The following is a 20,307-nucleotide window of genomic DNA, read 5'->3' as shown; positions in this document are numbered from 1 at the left end:
TAATACTCAACATGACATCATCTACAACTTGAAAATGGTTGCAGGTATTGAAAAAAATGACTGCACCTATCAATTTCTGATGAAATTCTACTCTTAAATCATGGATCCTGTGACCCCCTTTCCATTGAAGTTTCTTAGGCTGAATCCAATATGGCTGACATGCACTACCATAGTTCCAAAAAGTTTCTTCCCACCCTTTTAAATGTTCTAAAAGGTTTTCTACTTGCATCTCTTTTCTTTAGAAGATGTGGGTGACCCTGACTTTTGAATCACCTTGTGTGTGTGTGAATCAAACTACTCACGACCACTTTCAGTTAGTATGTGAGTGCTTCTGATGCTCCACCCCTGGTAATGTTATCGCTCCGCCCCCTGTTGACATCATATATAAAACATAGAGCCTGACAGACAGAAGAACAACAAAGTTAGGGCTCTTGAAAAGGGGGGACAAAAATAACAAAATGAGAAGACAACTAAGCCGTTATTATTTCAGACACAACTCAGCAGTTCTGACAGAAGACACCAACCTACCACCACCACCGAGATCCGGTGGGCTAAGGGACCTGCGGTGGCATCACTGCTGTGGGAGAAGCCATTCTGCAGTTTGGTATAAAGTACTGTATTTGGGTTCTTCTCATGCTCCGCCCCTGGTGACATCACCACAGGTCCTATAGGATATATAAAACACAGAGCCTGACCTACAGAAGAACAAGACAGTTAGGGCTTTTGAAAATGGGATGACAAAAATAACAAATTGACAATACAACAAAGTCATTATTATCTCAGACACAACTCAGCAGTCCTGACAGAAGACACTAACCTGCCACCACCACAGGGATCCGGTGAGCTAAAGGACCCGCGGTGATGTCACTACTGTGGGAGAAGCCAAGCTGTGCTTGTCTTGTGTGGGGATCAAAATGGATGTAGTCGAGCTGTGTGTTTGATGTGTGGGGATTACAATGGATGCACCATGTAGCAGAACTGTGTGTGTTTGAATCAGGATGTAGCAGAGCTGTGTGTGTCATGTGCTGTGTGTGTAATGTGTGAGGTCAGGATGGATGTAGTAGAGCTGTGTGTGCGTGGGGGGGATCATAATGGATGTACCATGTAGCACAGCTGTGTGGCACATTGTGCCATCAGAAACACTGGTACTATAATTCCCTAATAATTACTAGTATTGTATATAAAATGTGGTTGTTCTCAGTAAGAGAAATCAAGAAATCTTGTAGATATGATACCTTTTAATGGCTAACAAAAATACTTTATGTTATAGTGAGCCTTCAGACCTCTTGGGGTCCTTCCTCAGGCAAAATGGAACAAATCTAAAGATGTATTTACTATAACACATGGTGAACTTAATTTGCACTAGATAAATACCAGAGACAGAGGGTAAGAGGGCACAGACATGTTGGGATTAATAGATTAATAACATTTAGATAAAAACCGGGGAGGGATGACCATAACAGTAAATAATTAGTCCAGTGACAAGGAATATATATATATATATATATATATATATATATATACACACACACATTAAAGAAGTACTATTAAAAACCGCTTACAATACTGAAATCTGTGCAGTAAGTTTCAAAAATGTGCGTCCATACAGCCTACATGTTGCATGGAGCAGAATCCACGCTCAAATATGGGTAACGCCTAGGGGAAAGCTTAAAAGGTGCACCACCTCAGAGAGGTGAAGGTAGAGCAAGCTCTGCGTAGGCTAGATCAAGATATGTCAGGAAACAACAACAGGCACACTTGGAAAGGAGAACCAGGAGCTTTGTTTGAAGAGTTTATGGTAAATGGCCAGGTGAAGGTCCCGTTTTGGCACAGAAACAAGTGGCCTTTCTTCAGTAAAGCCTTCAAAGAAACCTCCTCGTCCTCCTTTCCAAGCGCGCCGGTTGTTATTTCCTGTTATTTCAAGTTATACCTGGAGGTCTCAACCTTCGTGGATTCTGGTCGCAGTTGGATCTCTCTTGACATCCTACAAGTTGTGCCATTCACAACTGCCGGAGGTGCCAATTTTTTAATTTTTTTCCTATTCATTTATTGAAGCCCCTCGGCAGTATGGAGCGCTCATTTTTTAGTTTTTTTTAGGCTAGGACATGTTTGATTTTAGCATTTTATAAAAATTCTGCTCAAACAAAACGATTGAGGTCACAAATTTCTCCCATTGCTGCTGACGGCATCTGGGTATAAATACCTAATGGCCGAACTGCTCTATAAGAGAGTGCTAGGATATGTCATCAACCGAGGGCCAAGCATATCCTATTTCCATCAACAATACCGTGAAGGGAATTTCAAATTGTAGCCTTGGCTGCTGACCAAAAAATGATTCTGTGCTTATTTAATTATAGATTTATTCTTAATGCTTCAATCAGCCAATCAGCGACCGCCGCTTCTCCCTTATCTCCCGCTGCATTCTCATAAGTGTTCTTTTGGAACAATGATTTCTGCTGATGCTCTTCCCAGTTAAAAATAAATCATTTATTGGCCATCTAGAGATGAGCGCACTGTGACAGGACATTTCACTTATCAGTCCCTATCAGGATGCAAAATGTCTGTCAAAGATGGCTGTAGGGACTCATGGCTGTAGGTCACATCTCCTTAATGGAAATCCATTTTGATGAGGGGATATAGTGGACATACCAAGCAGAGTAGAGCCTATATATATTCCTTTAGGCTTATGTGGTCCCATGTCTCAATGGCTTATGTCCCATGAAATGAGCAATAAATATGCATACTGTGGCCGATGGTAAAGAATATCCAATATGCTCGCCCAGGCTGTCAGTCCTAGAATGTGAAGGATGACCATGGAAGGACAATGTCTATTCGTATGGAAATCTGTTCTCCAGTGACAAGGAAACACTAGCAACTCAGTGGTGAAATCTCAAGAGCTCTGTATATGGTTAAGGGTATTTCAATCCCAGGTCATCCCAGGCAATGACAACCACAGGTAATCCTGAGATAAGAGACCAGTATCCCACATTCTAGACTATGAAATGGAATGCTGCTACAAATCTCTGGGCAACCTAACACATCTGTTAGCTTGCACTCCCAATTCTTTAATTTGAATAGACACTGTGTAATGCTTTATTTCCCCTGTGGAGGCACTGCAGGACAATTGAAGACTTGCAGTTCCTCTTGTCCACTAGGGCTATAGCACTTTCTAAGGGTATACAGTCCACCTACGTATCCTAATGTTAAAGGGGTTGCCAGTTGTAAACTATTGGTGGCTTATCCACAGAACAGGTAATCAATAGTAAATCAGTGGGGGTCCCTCATTTGGGACCCCCAGCGATCAGCTATTCGTCAGGTGGCGTGCTCTGAACTCTAATCCCCGCTGTGTCATGTTTTGTACATTGAACGTTGTCATTGTGGGCACCGCTCTACGTGGTTTGGTCAAGCAATCCAGGTCAATGTTACCAGAATGTTATTTTTGTCCATGTTTGTTTTTGCTTTTAGTCTTTTCCGAACACCAGATTTGCAGGACATAAGGGTTTACAATAAACTGACTTATAATACCATTGCAAACAAATCAGGGTAGTTGAAACAGGGCAATGTTCTGCCAAATCCTAGAAGATCTGGAGATCAACAGTCTGTGCATTTTTGGCACGGGGGTAGAGGATGGATTCAGAACTCTGAGGACCAGCCTTCTACTGAGAAGCTTGACTCTGGATTGAGGAATTTCAATAACTATCATCGCCAAACATTACATGTCCAATATGCCCTGCTCTTGTTGGGGTCATATGCACCCTAAAAATGCAAGACGCAAATCGGAACATCATTTGTTATACTGCTATCCTCTTTTAACCTTGAGGTTACCCATAGTAGATCTTCAATGTGGAAACCTCCTAATAATCTAAACCCTTGGACTTCTGATGTGGGAAATACAGGCCAGACGGGATGAAGTTTTCCTATTTGGCCCTATTATGTATTCTGGAGATAAATGACATCACTCATTCAGTGACCCACATGTGCATATTACCGGGCATTGGGATTGAAATACTATACATTGACCAACATATCGTCCAAGTACAGGGTGCAGGCAAAAAGATGGATCCAGCGTTATATCTCTATATTGGTGTTCTGTATTTAAATAACAATAGTGCACTTGAATAGAAAGACATGATTGTGCTACTTGATGGTATGGGGGGCCCATGGGGGCCCAGAACATGGCATGCAATTTTGTGTTGTGGCCCTTGTAAGAGATAGAGAGTAAAACCCAATTGGAAAGTTGTATAGTATGTGAGAAGCAGAATTCCGCTTTCTTTGTCTCTCTAAGTCCCGTAGGACCGCTGCTAGGACTGAAGTAAGGAAACGTAGTCAAAGTGTCCTCCTTCTGCTAATATAGGGGCAGATCATACATGAAGTCCTCCACCATCATCTGCAGGAAATTTCGGTAGCAATCAGTGTTGGGCCTCCATTGAGTACGCTTTCGTATGGGCTATACTACCAGAGCTTGTATTTCCTTACTTCAGCCATAGCTGCGGTCCCACAGGATGTAGAGAGACGCAGAAAGCTGATTTCTGTTTCTCGCATGCTACTCTTCTACCTTGCAATTGGGTTTTACTCTCTATCTCTTACAGGGGCCACAACTAGGGATGAGCGAGTATACTCGCTAAGGCACTACTCGCTCGAGTAATGTGCCTTAGCCGAGTATCTCCCTGCTCGTGCCTAAAGATTCGGGGGCCGCCGCAGCTGACAGGTGAGTTGCGGCGGGGAGCGGGGCAGAGCGGGCGGGAGAGAGGGAGAGAGAGATCTCCCCTCCGTTCCTCCCTGCTCTCCCCCGCCGCTCCCCGCCCCGCGGTGGCCCCCGAATCTTTCGGGACGAGCGGGGAGATACTCGGCTAAGGCACATTACTCGAGCGAGTAGTGCCTTAGCGAGTATACTCGCTCATCCCTAGCCACAACACAAAATTGAAATCCATGTTCTGGGGCCCCCTGGCGTCCATCCACCATGACATCGTGTAGCACATCCATGCCTTCCTATTCAAATACACTATCGGTATTTTAATGTAGGATACCAGTACTGAGATATAGCCCTGGATCCCACTTTTTGACTACACCCTATATAATGTATATAGAGCTCTTAAGGCAACTATTTCACAGTACTCCAATTTAATGCTTGCCATTGTGAGCTGTGTATGAGCCTGACCAAGCCACATTCCTCTAGAGTTGATCTCATGTGATAACAGAGAAGAAAATCCATCAACACACGACATAGTGTGGCAGGCCTTCGGGAAGAGACAGCGGGGATTAAGATGTTTTGTCAACAGCAGCCCTACTGTCCCTCCCTAGAGCACCCAGGCACAGCCCAGCCTGGCAGCACACAGTGGTAAAATAATAGGAAAGATGATAACTGTTTGATTTGAAATGTTCATGTGACGCCAGTGCCTCTTAAAGTAATGAAACAGACGAATCGAATAAAGAGTCAATAGTCCAATCGTTGGTTAAACCGGAGGCGCACGGTTTACTTAACATTGATAACGTGGGTTTCCTCCCTACATGCTGCAACAGTCTTAGGTAACAACTGATCTGAACCATCTTTTCCATGAGAGTCGCTAACCACCTTCTATTTGCCAATACTCTGTCCCAAAAACACACTTGCCATCAGTCTCCGTTATCTGCTGGATTCCTGAACAAGTGCTTTCGGCATGGCAGGGAAATAAATGGACAGTCTTATTATTCCTAGTTCCTAGTCCCTCTCGTCTTGAACCTAACAAACATTCCATACATTCACTCACGCCCGAATTGTACTCCAACTAGAAGACGTGAAGCCGGACCCGTCGCACCCTTCTGTGGATAAGCAGGGGAGTGGGTAACATACTCTGCCGACTTCCTTTCTGACGTTCCACCAGCCCTTCATTCACGAAGGGATCTCAACCCGATTCTCGGTAAAGATGGGTTTCTCTGGCCTTTTCACGGACTGTGATGGCATCGGAGCCTGAGCCTTCTACACATGTCTTCCCTTTCCGACTACATCTCGTCTTCTCTCTCTTACTCTCACTTTTCCGCACCATCCCTAACCCGCCCACTTTTTATTCCTCCAACTACGAGCAGGTTAGGGTTACAGGAACACAGACATATTACAGTTTGATGACATGAACACTAAACACATACAGTACTACACACAAAAAGGAGACAAGAAAGAGTTGTGGGGTCCCTACTCTACTTTGGGACACTACAATAACGAGACAGAAGGATCTACTCCTTTTGCCATTCCCCTGCTTGGCATCTTCTCTTTTCTCTCCACTTATATGTACAGAGAGAAACTTGCAAGATGGGAAACGTTCCTCCTGTGCTTTAGGCTTTTCCATAGCTTGTATGTTGCTTGCACATTAGGAAAAGTCCCATTTTAGCCTGCATTCGTTGAGCAAAAATGTGGCATTCCAACAAAATGTGGCATGATCCTGCAAGTAGCACTCAGAATGCATACGTAACCTTAAAGTCCATTTTGTATAAGAATAGAAGTCCTTGAGATATCCTCATAATCTAAAACTCTCATAGGGGTTGTCCTCCAAATTTCTGATATACCAACCTACGTATATCATAATGCAACCCACTTGATGGTGCTAATCCAGGCAGATTTTCCATTCTAAGGAAACTGAGTGACACATCTTGTGGGAGCCACTACTCATCATCCCTCGATACAGATCTTACCACTGAAGAATGTTTGAATGAAATGTCAGGGGAGGACAACTTAAGATGTGACATCCATTGAAATGCTCCTCAAGAAAGGTCTTGGTGGGAAATGCAATTATATATAAAAAGGACTAAATATGTAAGTGACCCCCTTCTTAGCATACACGAGACCTCATTTGCCAGAAATAGACTAGGGCTGATTTACATGAGACGGCCGCATGAGTTCTTCATTGGCTAAGAAAATGTCTCCATGTTCTGCACTCATTTGCCTCCCTGATGAAATGATGTAGACCGCTACCGGGGGGATAAATAATAAATTTTCTATTTCTCTGTATACAAAAAAAACAACAGCAGATCGTCACTGCAGCAGAACCTCTTCTTGTCGTCATGGCAACTGAAATTCAAGCATTCCTTCTCCTTATCCTACCTCCCTCTTCTTCTGCTCCCCCCCCCCCCTCCCCAACGCGTTCCTCTATGGACATGATTCAGCCACAGAGTCATCGTTCATGACTACCACATGCTCAGAGCACTTTCATGTCATGTAAGTTCTGCAACACTAGAGTATTTTTAAGGAGCTGCAATAGACCGCCAGGTACTGTCCAGCTTCTTATCGAGAGAAGATTTTACAACAGCTGAGTCAAGAGGCTTTTCAATTCTTGCGATTGTTCCAGAACTGGAAGAAGTGTTCTTGGACTTCCTATTGCTAGTTATGTAAATTAAACTATCCTGAGCAAGAATAGTATTTATAGTATTTATTTCCCTGTGTTAATAGACAGTGCTGCCTCCTTTGGCCCTAATGGCATCAAGATACTCTCCACAGCATATTTTTTTGCTAAAATATGATACACTTCAGCGGCTATTTCCCTCCATTCATCCTGCAAGCATCTGGCGAGTACTCTTAAAGAAAATGGACTTTTTTCATATCTCCTGACCCGATGTTCTAGTTCGTCCCAAAGTTGTTCAGATCAGAGAACTCTGTGCAGCTAGCCCAATCGTAGAACATCCATATCCCAAATCCAATGGAAAACAGCATTGGATTTGTGACAAGGTGCGTTGTCTTATTGGAAGTATGGCTGACCATTCCCAGAGTATTACCACATTGTCGGCAGCACATTATTGTCTAGAATGTCAGGGTTCACTTCCGTGTTCATGGTTCTTGCCACTACAACCTACGAACTGAGGCCATACCATGTAAAACATCTCCAGACCATAACAGACCCTCCGTCATACTTTATTGTTGGCACAACGCACTCAGGTAGAAGGTGTTCCCCAGGCCCCTTCCACAACCAGGTACCTTCATCTGGTTTGAAGATGGAGTAACGTGATTCGTCACTCCATAGAACATTTTTTCATTGCTCAACTGTCCAATGATAATGCTCCTTGCACCACTTTGAGAGAACTTGCCAGGCATTTTCAGGATGAATGGAGGGAAATACTAGCTGAAGTGTATCAGACTTTAGTAGAAAGTATGCAACTATGTCCTTAGGGCCACAGGTAAGTATTAAAATATAAAAATAATACTTTTGATTCTTGCTCAGGTGTCCAATTACTCTTGGTAGGATAGTGAAAGGCAATGTTTTTGACTTTTTTATGTATTACATGTCTTGTCATTGTGGTCTTCATACGTTCATTCCTGTAACTTGGTACTTTTCCCTATGTTTTGCTTTCACAGTGGAATAATGGCTACTAGAGTTGTTAATTCCATCTTCTACTGATCTCAATGCTACATTGGGATGAGTGTCAGAACTGCTTAGACCTGGTGTTTCCTTTCATTATGCCAAAGTAATATTCATTTACATGGATGGTTAACTTGTGCCTAATGTTCCAAAATACTTCTGCATGAACACAGAGCCCAAAAAAAGTGTTACAATGATGTAATACGAAAGGTTGGCATATGGACAACCATACTGGGTACACCTAGATTAATACATGCCAATGTTTCCAAATGGGATCATTACTTTTCAATTTTTTAGTGGCCTAAATTTTACCACTTTTGTTAAAAAATTGGGCCTGTAGAAGGTTAAGACATGCTAGGTTAGTACCTGTATTACCAATAAAAGCAGAGGTACTAAGAGACTACATGCAGAGGTTAATGCGATTCTTTTAGAAAGACTTTGGATGGAATGTTCATTCAGGGATGGTGTAAAGTAGGCTAATCTGTAGAAGTAGTCTTTAGTTTACCCAGCATTTTCATTACAGTACTGCAGAAAACATTTCTGAGCCTGTTCTAGTTTCCTTGAAAAAGTTGCAGTTGAGCACCAAAACAGAACAGTTGTCACCACCCTTCCACCTACAAAAGTAAAGATGGAAGATGAGATGTAACAAAGAACCGTAGGGCCCCATGGCAAAACCTGGAGTGAGACGCTGCTCTACCACAACTACCTTCTACAGCAAAGTTGTTGAGGATATTGGGATTCTTTTAGGTGCCCCTTCAGGCCCTTGGGCCTCTTTTTCTGGGGCTCTTAGTGATCTACATTGAATTTTCTTATAAAAGAGAGTCAGTACATAACATAAGATGAAAGCAAGTACGACAACCATCATGAATGAATACAAGACTGGTACAGAGGGAGGGAGAACCCTGGCCGTGAGGGCTTACCACTTAGAAGGGAAGAAGCAAGAAGGCAATAAGTGAGGGTAGAAGCTGTTCATATGGTAGAGGTGGCAGCAGGGTTGTTGTAGGCTTTTCTGAAGAGGTGGGTGTTCAAGTGGCTGAAGGTGAAAAAGTCTGATAGTTTGTGGTAGCAAGTTCTAAAGTATGGGAGACACGCAAGAAAAATCTTAAGAGACAGTTGTGTGAGTAGCAGACAAGAGGGGAGCAGAGAAGGAGGTCTTCTGAGAACTGGAGATTAGGTCAGAGATGTTTGGAGGGGACAGGCTGTATATAGGAGATTAAACGTGGGGAGATATCGGGTGATAAGGGCACAGATGTATGGAGGGGACAGGTTTTGGATTGGAGATTACATGTGGGAAGGTGTTAGGATATTAGGTTACAGATGTATGGAGGGGACAGGATGTATATAGGAGATTACATGTGGGGAGGTGTCAGAGATAAACTGGTTTATCTGGACAATGGGTAGTCAGTGAAGGGATTAATTAAGTGTAGAGACAGAGGAGTAACAAAGGGAAAGTGGATAAACCAGGCAGTGGAGTTAAGGATGGATTGGAGGGTCACAAGAGTGCTGGATGGGAGGCCATAGAGGAGGATGTTGCAGTAGTCTAGGCAGGAGATGGTGAGGGCAATTTTTGTTGACTTGAGGGTGAAGAGAAAGTGGATTTAAGAAATGGTGTTAAGGTGAAGGTGGCAGGAGATGGTAAAGGCACGGATGTGCATTTTGAAAGATGGGGCAGAATCACAGGTTATCCTGAGACAGAAAATTAGTGAGGCCGGGAAACGATGATGAATTCAGTTTCCTCCATGTTGGAATTTAAAAGCGAGAGGACAAAAAGGAGAATATACTATAGCTGATGGACAGTCTGAAAGTCTCTATAGCAAAGAGGTAACATCTGGGTCAGAGAGGTAAATTTAAGTGTTATCAGGCCCATATTGCTTTGCCTGATACTTGTGCATGGGGAAGATGCCTGAAAAGGAGAAGCTTGAATTTGAGAAAAGCCAGTTACTCTAATACTTGCCATATAATTGACCCTTTAGAATTTATTGGGCTACTGGAAGATGCGAACTAGTGATGAGCGAACTATTGAAAAGTTTGGTGTGGCCGGTTTGCCAAACTTTTGCAAAAAGTTCAGTTTGGTTGGAACTAGTTCAAACCAAACCGGAAGTTCACCAGAGTCCCTGCAACTGGTGTATAACACTGCTATCTAAGAGGTCATGGTGTGCTGTATGTTGTGTTTCACCATTGTTCTATATTGATAGTAATGATACCTTTAAATACAATAGAATCTGGGGGATTAAAGTCACAAGGAGAGGGTCATTGGGCGTGGCCCTTTCCCAGCAGAGAGTAGTGTGTGGCGGGCTTTAGATGAAGCTTCCCTGCTCTTCATGGTCTGTACCCAATGGGCTACCAGAACCAAGCAGCTCTACAGGCAGGAACCAAGTGCATCACCTCCCTGCACCTCCAAAAGAAGAGGACTCAGTCAGAAACTTTTCAACCTGGAAATAGCTGGTACCCAGCCAGGACATCAGTCACCGGGCGTGTAAGCATGAGGACTTCTGGTCTTTAACTTCTGGTAATCAGTGCGCTTCCATAAGGAAAACTTCAGATAAGAGACTTTAAAAAGAATACATGAACGTTGGTTGGATATGGCCTCATCATTGTTGCTGCGTGGATTCTAGCCGAATATGGCTTTACATTGTTGTTGGTGCAATATCTTTGATACCACTGGTTGTGGACTACTAAAACCCTTGTGCATCCGAATTGGCATTATATTGTTTGCAGTTCCTGTTAATTAAAGTCATAAGCAGCAACGATGCATGCCAACCATTAATATACTGAGCACCCCCAATGTTCCCTGCCACTGTTATGTCCCGGGCACAGTACAAGGAAACCTGCCATCGACCCCATCCCATATTGTGCTGGCCAGACCCTAGGCATGAGATGTTAATGACTCTAGTTCCCCTTATGGCCAAGAAAACCATGATGACTTCCAAGAGGACATCTGCTGTGGCTCAGACTGAATCGACCTCCATGATGCCAATCCTTGAGCGACCAATTTAAGCAAAAGCCCCCTTGGTGGATAGGGTGTCAACCCAGCCTGTACCGCGACCTGCTCCTTCATCTAAGAATCATACAATCCCTATATCATACTCTAAGAGTGTTATAAGGGCTTCTATGGCTCTCACAAGGTGTACTAGTGTTAAGCGAACCATAACCCGTAGAACCCTGTTTTGGGTAGAACTTTGCTAAAGCTCAATTCAAGTTCATGCCAAACCAAACTTTTAAGTTCGACCTGAAACAGGGTTCTACTGGTTCTGCTCACTTTACACTAATTTTGACAATACTTGGGGCACAGAGGAGTACAGTTTAATATAGCTATCCCTTGCACTAGGAGATCTAGGGCACTGGAGCAAACGTCTAGGGGCCCATGCTCCTGTTGGCAGCACCCCCACTGGTATGTGTAGTGACTGTTACGTATGCACGGGAATACATCAGTACGACATAAATTATGGATGACTGATCAAACAAACATGTCATTTCAGTAAACACGCAGAGTTTCATAGTAACAACACACCATATGGATATCCTATGGGGCTTGATAGTAGCGTCAGAAGAACGCGTTGATTATATATGCAAATTTTTGTGTATCTTTTTCTCGTCACAAGGGAATCCAAAAAGGAATTGATTGGATAATGCGAAGCATTAGAGCCGGCTGACTGTTACGCAGATCTCGTGCGGTAAATGTCCTCTCAGGGGGGCTGCAGATGTACGGCTCCCTTCGTCTTGAAATATGGAGCAAATGGACAGCTGGAGCTTCCTGGCTGTGCTAACGCGTTTCTTTGGAGAATGCTGAGCTGGGAATCAGCAAGTGTTTGGTGGAAGCATCATAAACAGTCAGATCTCAAAAACACCGAAGCTGCAGTGATGCTGTCACTAAAATATTAATAAGCCTCAGTCTGTAGCCATTTCTCAGCGTGCATCAAATGTCCTTGTTGTGGAAGCTCTTGACGGACAGGGGCCGGGGTGAAGATGCATATTACATAAGAGGAACATTATTAGGACTAATGGCAGGAAGTTATTATTCATTGATGGTTAGAATGGGAATTGGGAGGGTGCAGATGTCGGTTTACATCTCTTCTGCCAACTTGGTTTTGTATTAACGACCCTGAGAACCCGTCTCCTAGACACATCCGTTACGACAATGCGCCTCCTATCAAACTGGTTTCCTGCTTAGTTGGCATCTGGGAGGGTACGGTTTCCCTGACCCACATGTTTGGCAGCAGAGGTCATTAGTCTGACACCAGTAATTATTGCAAAGCTCCAGAAAGGACAAGACCCTGGTAACAGGATAATAGTGGTGACGTTATTGCTTTTGGAGACAGTGATTCTGGAGACCATCCACAGCAGAACACATTGATTAGCTCTTATTTGTCAAACATCAGATTTTATCTGGTTTGTCTGTCATCTACACGCTCCTCATTTCCATGAAGACCTTAATTGCTTTCTGCTCTAGTTAAGTGAATCAGCTGCAATACTGCACACAACCTGTGGGCGGGAGTGGCGCTGTTTTTGGAGGGAAGCACTGCAGCCATGTTTTTCTATACCTGGTCAACTCCTTAGGGAGTATTGTTATGTCCTGGGCGCACAGGGCTTTTTATAGAGCAGGATCGGCAGCTGATCCCGCTCTGTACATGGTAGCCGTCGGCTGTCTTTGACAGCTGTCACCTGCCCACAACGGCCATGATCAGCGTTCATGCTCATCACAGTTCTTGAAATGTCCCAGTCAATGTTCAGAGGTTCTCTGTAATGAGATTGCGAGGTGCCGTTCAGTTGCCATGGCAGTCTGGGGCCTTCTGAAGGCCCCCAGGGCTGCCATGACTGGTTGCCTTTCGTGATAAGCCTGTGGCATGTCTTGATGGACTTTCTGTCAGAACACAGTGCAATGCAATACCAGGGTATTGCATTATACTGTATGAGCGATCAAACACTTGCAAGTTCAAGTCCCCCCTGGGGACTTGTAAAAATGAGTAATTAAATGTTTTATTAATAAATGTTTAAAAAAAAACATTTTCCTATATTTATGATAAAAAAAATCAAAACACACAAAAAAAAACATATTTGGTATCACTGCGTTTTGGCTGCCAGGAGATGGCGGCAGAAAATAATTTTTTCCAAAGATATTTTACTTTGTAAGGTGGTGGCATTGCGTTTTTTTTCCACTTCACTCCACTTAAAAAGTTTTAAAAGTTTTCAGTACATTATATGGTATATTAAATAGTACCATTGAAAAATACAAGTCATCCTGCAAAAAACAAGCCCTCATACAGCTACGTTATGAATTTCTGAAGGTAGGGAAGTAAAAACAAAACTGAAAAAAAAAGGTTTGCGTCATTAAGGGGTTAAGGATCGTTTCCTTCATTTTACGGAGTGGGAGCAATACTGTTATAATGCTGCCACAATGCCACCCACATACTTGGCTTAATAATGCCACCATGAAGCGCCCGCAGAGTATTTTTTTACAGTGTTTATATAATGAATACCATACAGTGCAGACATAGGAGTGCCCAGGTGGCTGCGTTATATGGCGGTGCTCCCCAATATGTGGCTCCTGGCTATTGCAAAACTATGACTCCCCGCATGCTAATTAGAGATGAGCGAGCGTACTTGCTAAGGCAAACTACTCGAGCGAGTAGTGCCTTATGCGAGTACCTGCTGCTCGTGCCAAAAGATTCGGGTGCTGGTAGGGAGAGAGGTGAGTTGCGGGAGTGAGCAGGGGAGAGCGGGGTGGAGAGAGTGAGAGAGAGATCTCCCCCCCGTTCCTCCCCACTCTTCCCCGCCGGCACCCGAATCTTCTAAGATGAGCGGGCAGCTACTCGCATAAGGCACTACTCGCTCGAGTAGTTTGCCTTAGCGAGTACGCTCGCTCATCTCTAATGCTAATACTAAGGCCATCTTCATACACGGCAAAAATGCTGCTGAATTTCCACTGCCGGAATCGGAAACTCGTTTCATATCTCATCCCCCAATATTTCCTATATCTATGCAGAATAACTAATGGAGAAAGGTCCATTTTTCAGGTGTTGTCCATTAGTCGTGGCCTATCCTTAGGATAGTTCATCAATAGTAGATTGTTGGTGGTCCATCTGCAGAGCCTCCTTCCTATCAGCTCTTATCTGGGCTGGTTAGCTTATGTACTGAGTTGATTTCTGCAGTAAGCAGACAGCTCTGTTCTTACTGCAGTGGCCAGGCTTGGTATTACAGGCCATAGAAATGAATGTGATTTTTGCCTGCAATACCAAGCCTGGCCAATGCAGTAAGAACAGAGCTGTCTGCTTCCTGCAGAAATCAGCTCAATACATAAGCTAACCAACCCAGATAAGAGCTGATAGGTAGGAGCCTCGGCAGATGGACGCCCAACAATCTACTATTGATGAACTATCCTAAGAATAGGCAACCACTAATGGACAACCCCTGCAAAATGGACCTTTCTCTATTAGCCATTCTGCACAGCTAGATATGACCTGGCTGATCAACGGTGATCCTGAATGACAGATCCCTGCCAATCTACTATTGATGTGTACAACTGGGCAACCACTTTAAAGAGGGCCTATCATGTCTACCAGGGGCGTAACTATAGAGGGTGCAGGAGATGCGGTTGCACCCAGGCCCAGGAGCCTTAGGGGGCCCATAAGGTCTCTCTTCTCCATATAGGGAGCCCAGTACTATGAATAAAGCATTATAGTTGGGGGCCCTGTTACAGGTTTTTCTATTGGGGCCCAGAAGCTTCAACTAATGTCTCTGTGCAGCATGGTTTAGGTATGGGTACGGGTACAGATAGAGGGGGGGCCCCAGCTCACGTTTTGCATCAGGGCCCCTGAGCCTTTAGTTACGCCACTGATGTCAACAGAGCTGATTGCAAATCTTCACTCCAACAAAGTCTTTCTGTTAAGACTATACTCACCCCAGTTCTCCCATATGGGCTTTTCTTAGATTCAGCACTGTGAATGTGTCAAGTGGGTGGTCCTTAACACTCATTGTCAATCAAGTCTAACATAACTCATTAAAGCTGTGAAGACCTTCGCCAGTTTACACATACGGGAGCCGAATCTAAGAGTAGAGACAAAAGAAAGACCTGGTTGGAGTCAGCAGGGCTGTGACTGCAAAGCTTCTGTACGCAGCCGGCCGTGCTGACATGAGGACATGACAGATCCTCTTTAAGTATCAAAGGATCCAACCCAAGGTTAAGATGTGAAATCACAGGAAGAAATATGTCCTTGCCGTTTGGGAGTGTATAAACAATACAAAGCAAACTCTCCATGAAATATGCATGTAGCTTCTCAGCATAGCGAGCGTTGGGGGAATTGGCGACTCAATGTAAGGATTGTGTAGATAGCGCATTCTTGATGTAACCTCCGTTATATAGAAGTGAGAGGTCCGAAATAAAATACAGAGCAGTAAAGCTGAATAATTGAATTTAATTGATGCGTGATCATTACGAGTTCAGCTCGGTGCAAACAGCGGTTAAATGGGCAAATGGATGCAAACAGATCTTACCGGATTTGGTTATTTTATGTATTTCACTTGTCTTTTAATACATGTATTATTAATAGGAAGAAGAAGTAGTAGAAGAGAGAAGAAAAAATATGTTCCGTTAATTCTCTCATAGTAATCCATCTCGTACTGTTTTTCTCACTATGTCTAGTACTTAAAGGGGTTATCTGTGATCAGAGTACTTAATGGGGTACCTGAGGTGGCACCTGGGGGAAAGGCATGGAGGAATTATACTCATTTTCGATTTTCTGATGTTAGAGTTTATGCCAGGGGTATATCAACGAGGTGACAAAAATATGGAAACACCGTACAAAATATATGCCTTGAATTACATGGGATTGAACATCATATTTCAATAAGGCATGAAGAGACCGATTTTTTTTTAAGTGGAGGTAATATAATACAGATGCTGGCAGGCAGAAGTTAACATCTGCCCAAGTAACAAGATCCCATTGGTCAGGGGTTTGAGAGACTTTGCAAGGCTCCCCAAACCACCCAGAGCAGGGCAAGAGGTGAAGTAAACACAAATTTGGCAGGAAAGCTCTAAGCTAAGCAGGGGTCAAAAGGGGAGCTAAGTGCTAATGATTAAAATCCCATGCATTTCGTAGGGTGTTTCCATATTTTTGTCTACCTCCTGTATATGTTCACACATAGCATAAAAGCTGTAGATATTCAATGCGGAATTGCTGCCTGGAAAATCTACAGCATTTATAGTACGAGCCACGCGGATGACAGTTAGATGGGGTGTGTAAAACCCACACGGAATTAACAGGTAATTAACATGCAAGGTGACTTTTAAACCTGAAACATGTCAATTTACACAGTGGATTTTCAGTCTGGATTACACTTCTTCAAATGAAGGGGCGACATCTACATCAAAATTCACACCAAAATCCTCTTCTGAATTTTGACGTGGATCGGCACCAAAATCTACCACGGATTTTCCATTGCAGTGAACGTAACTTAAGGCAACATTCACATCTGCAACAAAGGCTTCATTTCAAGCTTCCAGCTCAGATCGAGCGCAAAATCCTAGACGACATAGGCCAATTTCAGGCTGCATGCCAAAAGCCAGGTAGACTCCATTATAGTCAATGGTGCCTCCAGGGGCGTAACAAAAGGCTCAGGGGCCCTGATGCAAAACGTGAGCTGGGGCCCCCCTCTATATGTATCTGTACCCGTACCCATACCTAAACCATGCTGCACAGAGACATAACTTGAAGCTTCTGGGCCCCAATGCAAATCCTGTAACAGGGCCCCCAACTATAATGCTTTATTCATAGTACTGGGCTCCCTATATGGAGAAGAGAGGCCTTATGGGCCCCCTGAGGCTCCTGGGCCTGGGTGCAACCGCACCCCCTGCACCCTCTATAGTTACGCCCCTGGGTGCCTCCATGGTAATACTCCGGTCCAGCATTTGCCGGTTCGGCACTTCCAGTATTTTCGCTGTTTGGCCAAACAACTGGAGACATCTAGCAAGTGTGACTATGGCCTAATTCTGCAATGGTTTGACATGTTTGACTGCATGAGATTCCTATGACATTGATGCCGAAATGTCTTTGTTACCTTCTTTTCTGCAGGTTTTCTCAGTGCAGCGGAGACACAAGGTGTGCTTGCCCCTGACTGGGTCACAACAGCAGTTCGCAACTGAAACTGGAAACGACAACGTCCATGGATTGGCCCCCTCACTCAGCTCGGACTCGCAGTGGTGCCTGTGACTGTTAGATGTGGCTGCATTCATGAATGAAATCCCCAGTGAACGTTGTGTTATGATGCCGTCTACAACAAGATCCTAAACAGGTAAGTTTCTCATTGGAGAAGAAACTTGAAGCTCCTGCGCCCCAGTGCAAAATTTGCAACACCTACCATGTGCCATTTATAATACTGGTGACTTATTATGTGGTAGAAGGTACATTTGGGCCCCCTCAGGAGCTAAGGCTAAGGTGCAACTGCTACCTGGTAACCCCTTATAGCTAAGCCCCTGTTTTCTTGTGCATGTTCTTGAGTTCTCCTCTTCTATCCAGTATTACATACACATGGAATAATGTCAAATGAAGAACAAAGTCTGTAAGATTTCCATCTCGAGGTTAGTGGATAGTGCGTATTAATGGTGATAAGAGTACACAAGTTGGTGATCGTTTAAAAGAAAGTGGCTAGCAACATTTAAATTTGTGGCTCATGTGACGGGAGTTTGCTTAACCAAGAACCATCATACGAAAATATCTAACGTTCTTCATTGGGGTAGACAGTTGAAAGATATGGGAGTATCCATTAGTGACAAGTTAGTGGCAGACATTCAATGAAATTATATCTGCCATCCAAAGAAATCAATATGTTAATGTGCTCAACAATTATGTTGAAGTAATCAATTAATTTAGGTGGTACATGAAGCCTTATCAATCAGGGATGCCTTATTATTCGAAGCATCGGAGAAGAGTACAATGAGAAACACTAAGGTGATGTTTCCAAGCTCTTTTGTTTTATTGTTCTAATGCAAGAGGCTATATAGTGTGGCATCCCCACAAAGTCAACGATTTAAAGTCTACAGCATGTGTGATACTTCGCTCTTAGTAAAACATTACAAGGGTTAATTATGACACAGCTGCATGCTCAGCATCTAAGACCCTGTTGGTAAAACTTCACTGCAATGCGTGTCTTTTGCACATATACTTTTTGGTATGCACACGGCACATATATTATGCATATGACCCGGGTAGGTTAGAGTCACGGTCCGCTATGACCACTTAAAAATAAACCTCCATCTAAGCCAATAAAAGCCAACACCATTCTTTGGCTTATATTGGCCATAGCAGCCATTTTATTAAAACATATTACAAATGTATAAACACTTTTAGACGCCATAATGAATACGATGGGAGGTCCTTGGAGCCACAAAATCTGGTGCTTATAAAATAACTTAAGTAAAACAGAACTTTGCCCCCAACCGTACTAACCGGTTTAAGAACACCAGTAGCCACCTTAAGTGGGTAATATTAGCGTAAAAATTGGCCGGGAGAGATTCCCCCACATAGGCCGTTTCCCACAGCACCAGACACCAAAATAACATCAAGGAGGGAGTACTCAGGGTGAGGCTGTAGCCACCAGCCTCCCCTCACTAACCAGTATAAAACCGACTCCAAGGACCCTCACCCTGCTGCCATGACAAACATTCCCACCGACCACAATACCCTTCCAACAACCAAATTACTTACACCACACTTCATGCACCAAAATTAGTTTTCCCTAGTGGTATTCGCGCTCGTTAATAGTACGGGCGAGAAAAGATAGGACTGCCCTATCTTTCTCGCATGTAGTAAAAAAAAAACGGTTCATGCACAACTACACCCTATAGTGGTGAGCATAGTTGCGCATACGAAGAAGCCCTTACATGGGTCTTTTTTCCCCCCTTTTATTATCGAAGGAAACCAAAGAGAAGGGCTCCTGCTTGCCTCTATTCTGTCAGGTTCACGTTTTTTGGGGGCGGAAAAATAACTTTGCAGGCTGCGCTATTTTCCCATCCAAAAAAAAGGAGACCTAACGAAGCGAAAGCGAACTGAAGCTATCCGTTTTTTTTCCATTTACTTCAGTTTCTCTCCTTCAAAAATGGAGCAGAGAGACGGAAACCCTGAACTGACCCTAACGCAGGTGTGACAGCAGCCTCTGCCTTTCATTTGACTCTTGTTTCATGTGTCTATAAGGGCTCCTGCATACTTGCTGCTTCTTGTGTTTTTTTTTTTTTACGCGATTGTCAATGGGACTTTCCAATTTTTCTGCCATGTGTTTTTAACATTAGAAAGCCCCATTGACAATCATGTAAAAAGCAAGTGGGTATTTACCCTAAGAGAGATGGAATAATACCACCACAATGCCACCTATTGGAAGGCAGCATCCCTTCAAGCCTTGCAAGAATGACCAGGAATTACAAGCAAAGCCAGCCTCCATGTACAGACAGCTGTTTCAGGTTATTTGCCCTTCATCAGTGTACAGTAGGAGTCTGGCTTTGCTAGTGAGAGGCCTGGGATGGGGGGTCAGAAACGCTATCTTTTCTCCTTAGGGAGAGCACCTAGATGGTGAATGAGGAGACTCAAAAGTCCATTCATGCACCTCTGGGTAATTCATGCTCTTTATTTACATATTACCCAGAGGAGCATGAATGGCCTTTTGAGTCTCCTTACTCACCATCTAGGTGCTCTCCCTAAGGAGAAAAGAGAGCGTTTCATGTGTTTGTCACGTTTCAATCCAACAAAACACTCAGTTGAAACCCCACCATGACTTCTAGGACTTGCTGTATTGGAAAGTCAGGTTTGAGGCTGGGTTCACATGGGGTGGAATTTCCGTATGGAAAGTTCACTCGCGGCTCCAAACTCCAGGCTTAACCATCAAAGTGGTCGAGATTTTGCAAAAATCTTGTCAACACACTGCAGCCAATCCGCACGAAAACTGATACGTGGCGCGAAATTCAATTCCGCAGCGGCTTCTCTCCTCTCTATGGGGAGAG

At 43.7% G+C, this 20,307-nt stretch overlaps 1 protein-coding gene across 6 annotated transcripts in view; it reads left to right on the top strand.

Annotated features, from left to right (window-relative positions):
* ATP2B3 (ATPase plasma membrane Ca2+ transporting 3) overlaps positions 1–20,307 on the top strand; it is a 232,591-nt gene that overhangs the window by 56,514 nt on the left and 155,770 nt on the right. For all 6 annotated transcript variants that reach the window (XM_066580669.1, XM_066580670.1, XM_066580667.1 and 3 more), the window contains one exon: positions 17,390–17,609. The gene's annotated coding sequence lies outside the window, so the exon portion shown is untranslated. The remainder of the gene's footprint in view (positions 1–17,389; positions 17,610–20,307) is intronic.

The sequence above is a fragment of the Eleutherodactylus coqui genome, chromosome 10, assembly GCF_035609145.1.
Source record: "Eleutherodactylus coqui strain aEleCoq1 chromosome 10, aEleCoq1.hap1, whole genome shotgun sequence".
Classification (NCBI taxonomy): domain Eukaryota; kingdom Metazoa; phylum Chordata; class Amphibia; order Anura; family Eleutherodactylidae; genus Eleutherodactylus; species Eleutherodactylus coqui.
Note: the sequence above shows the minus strand (reverse complement) of the source record. Positions and strands in the feature narration are given on the sequence as shown.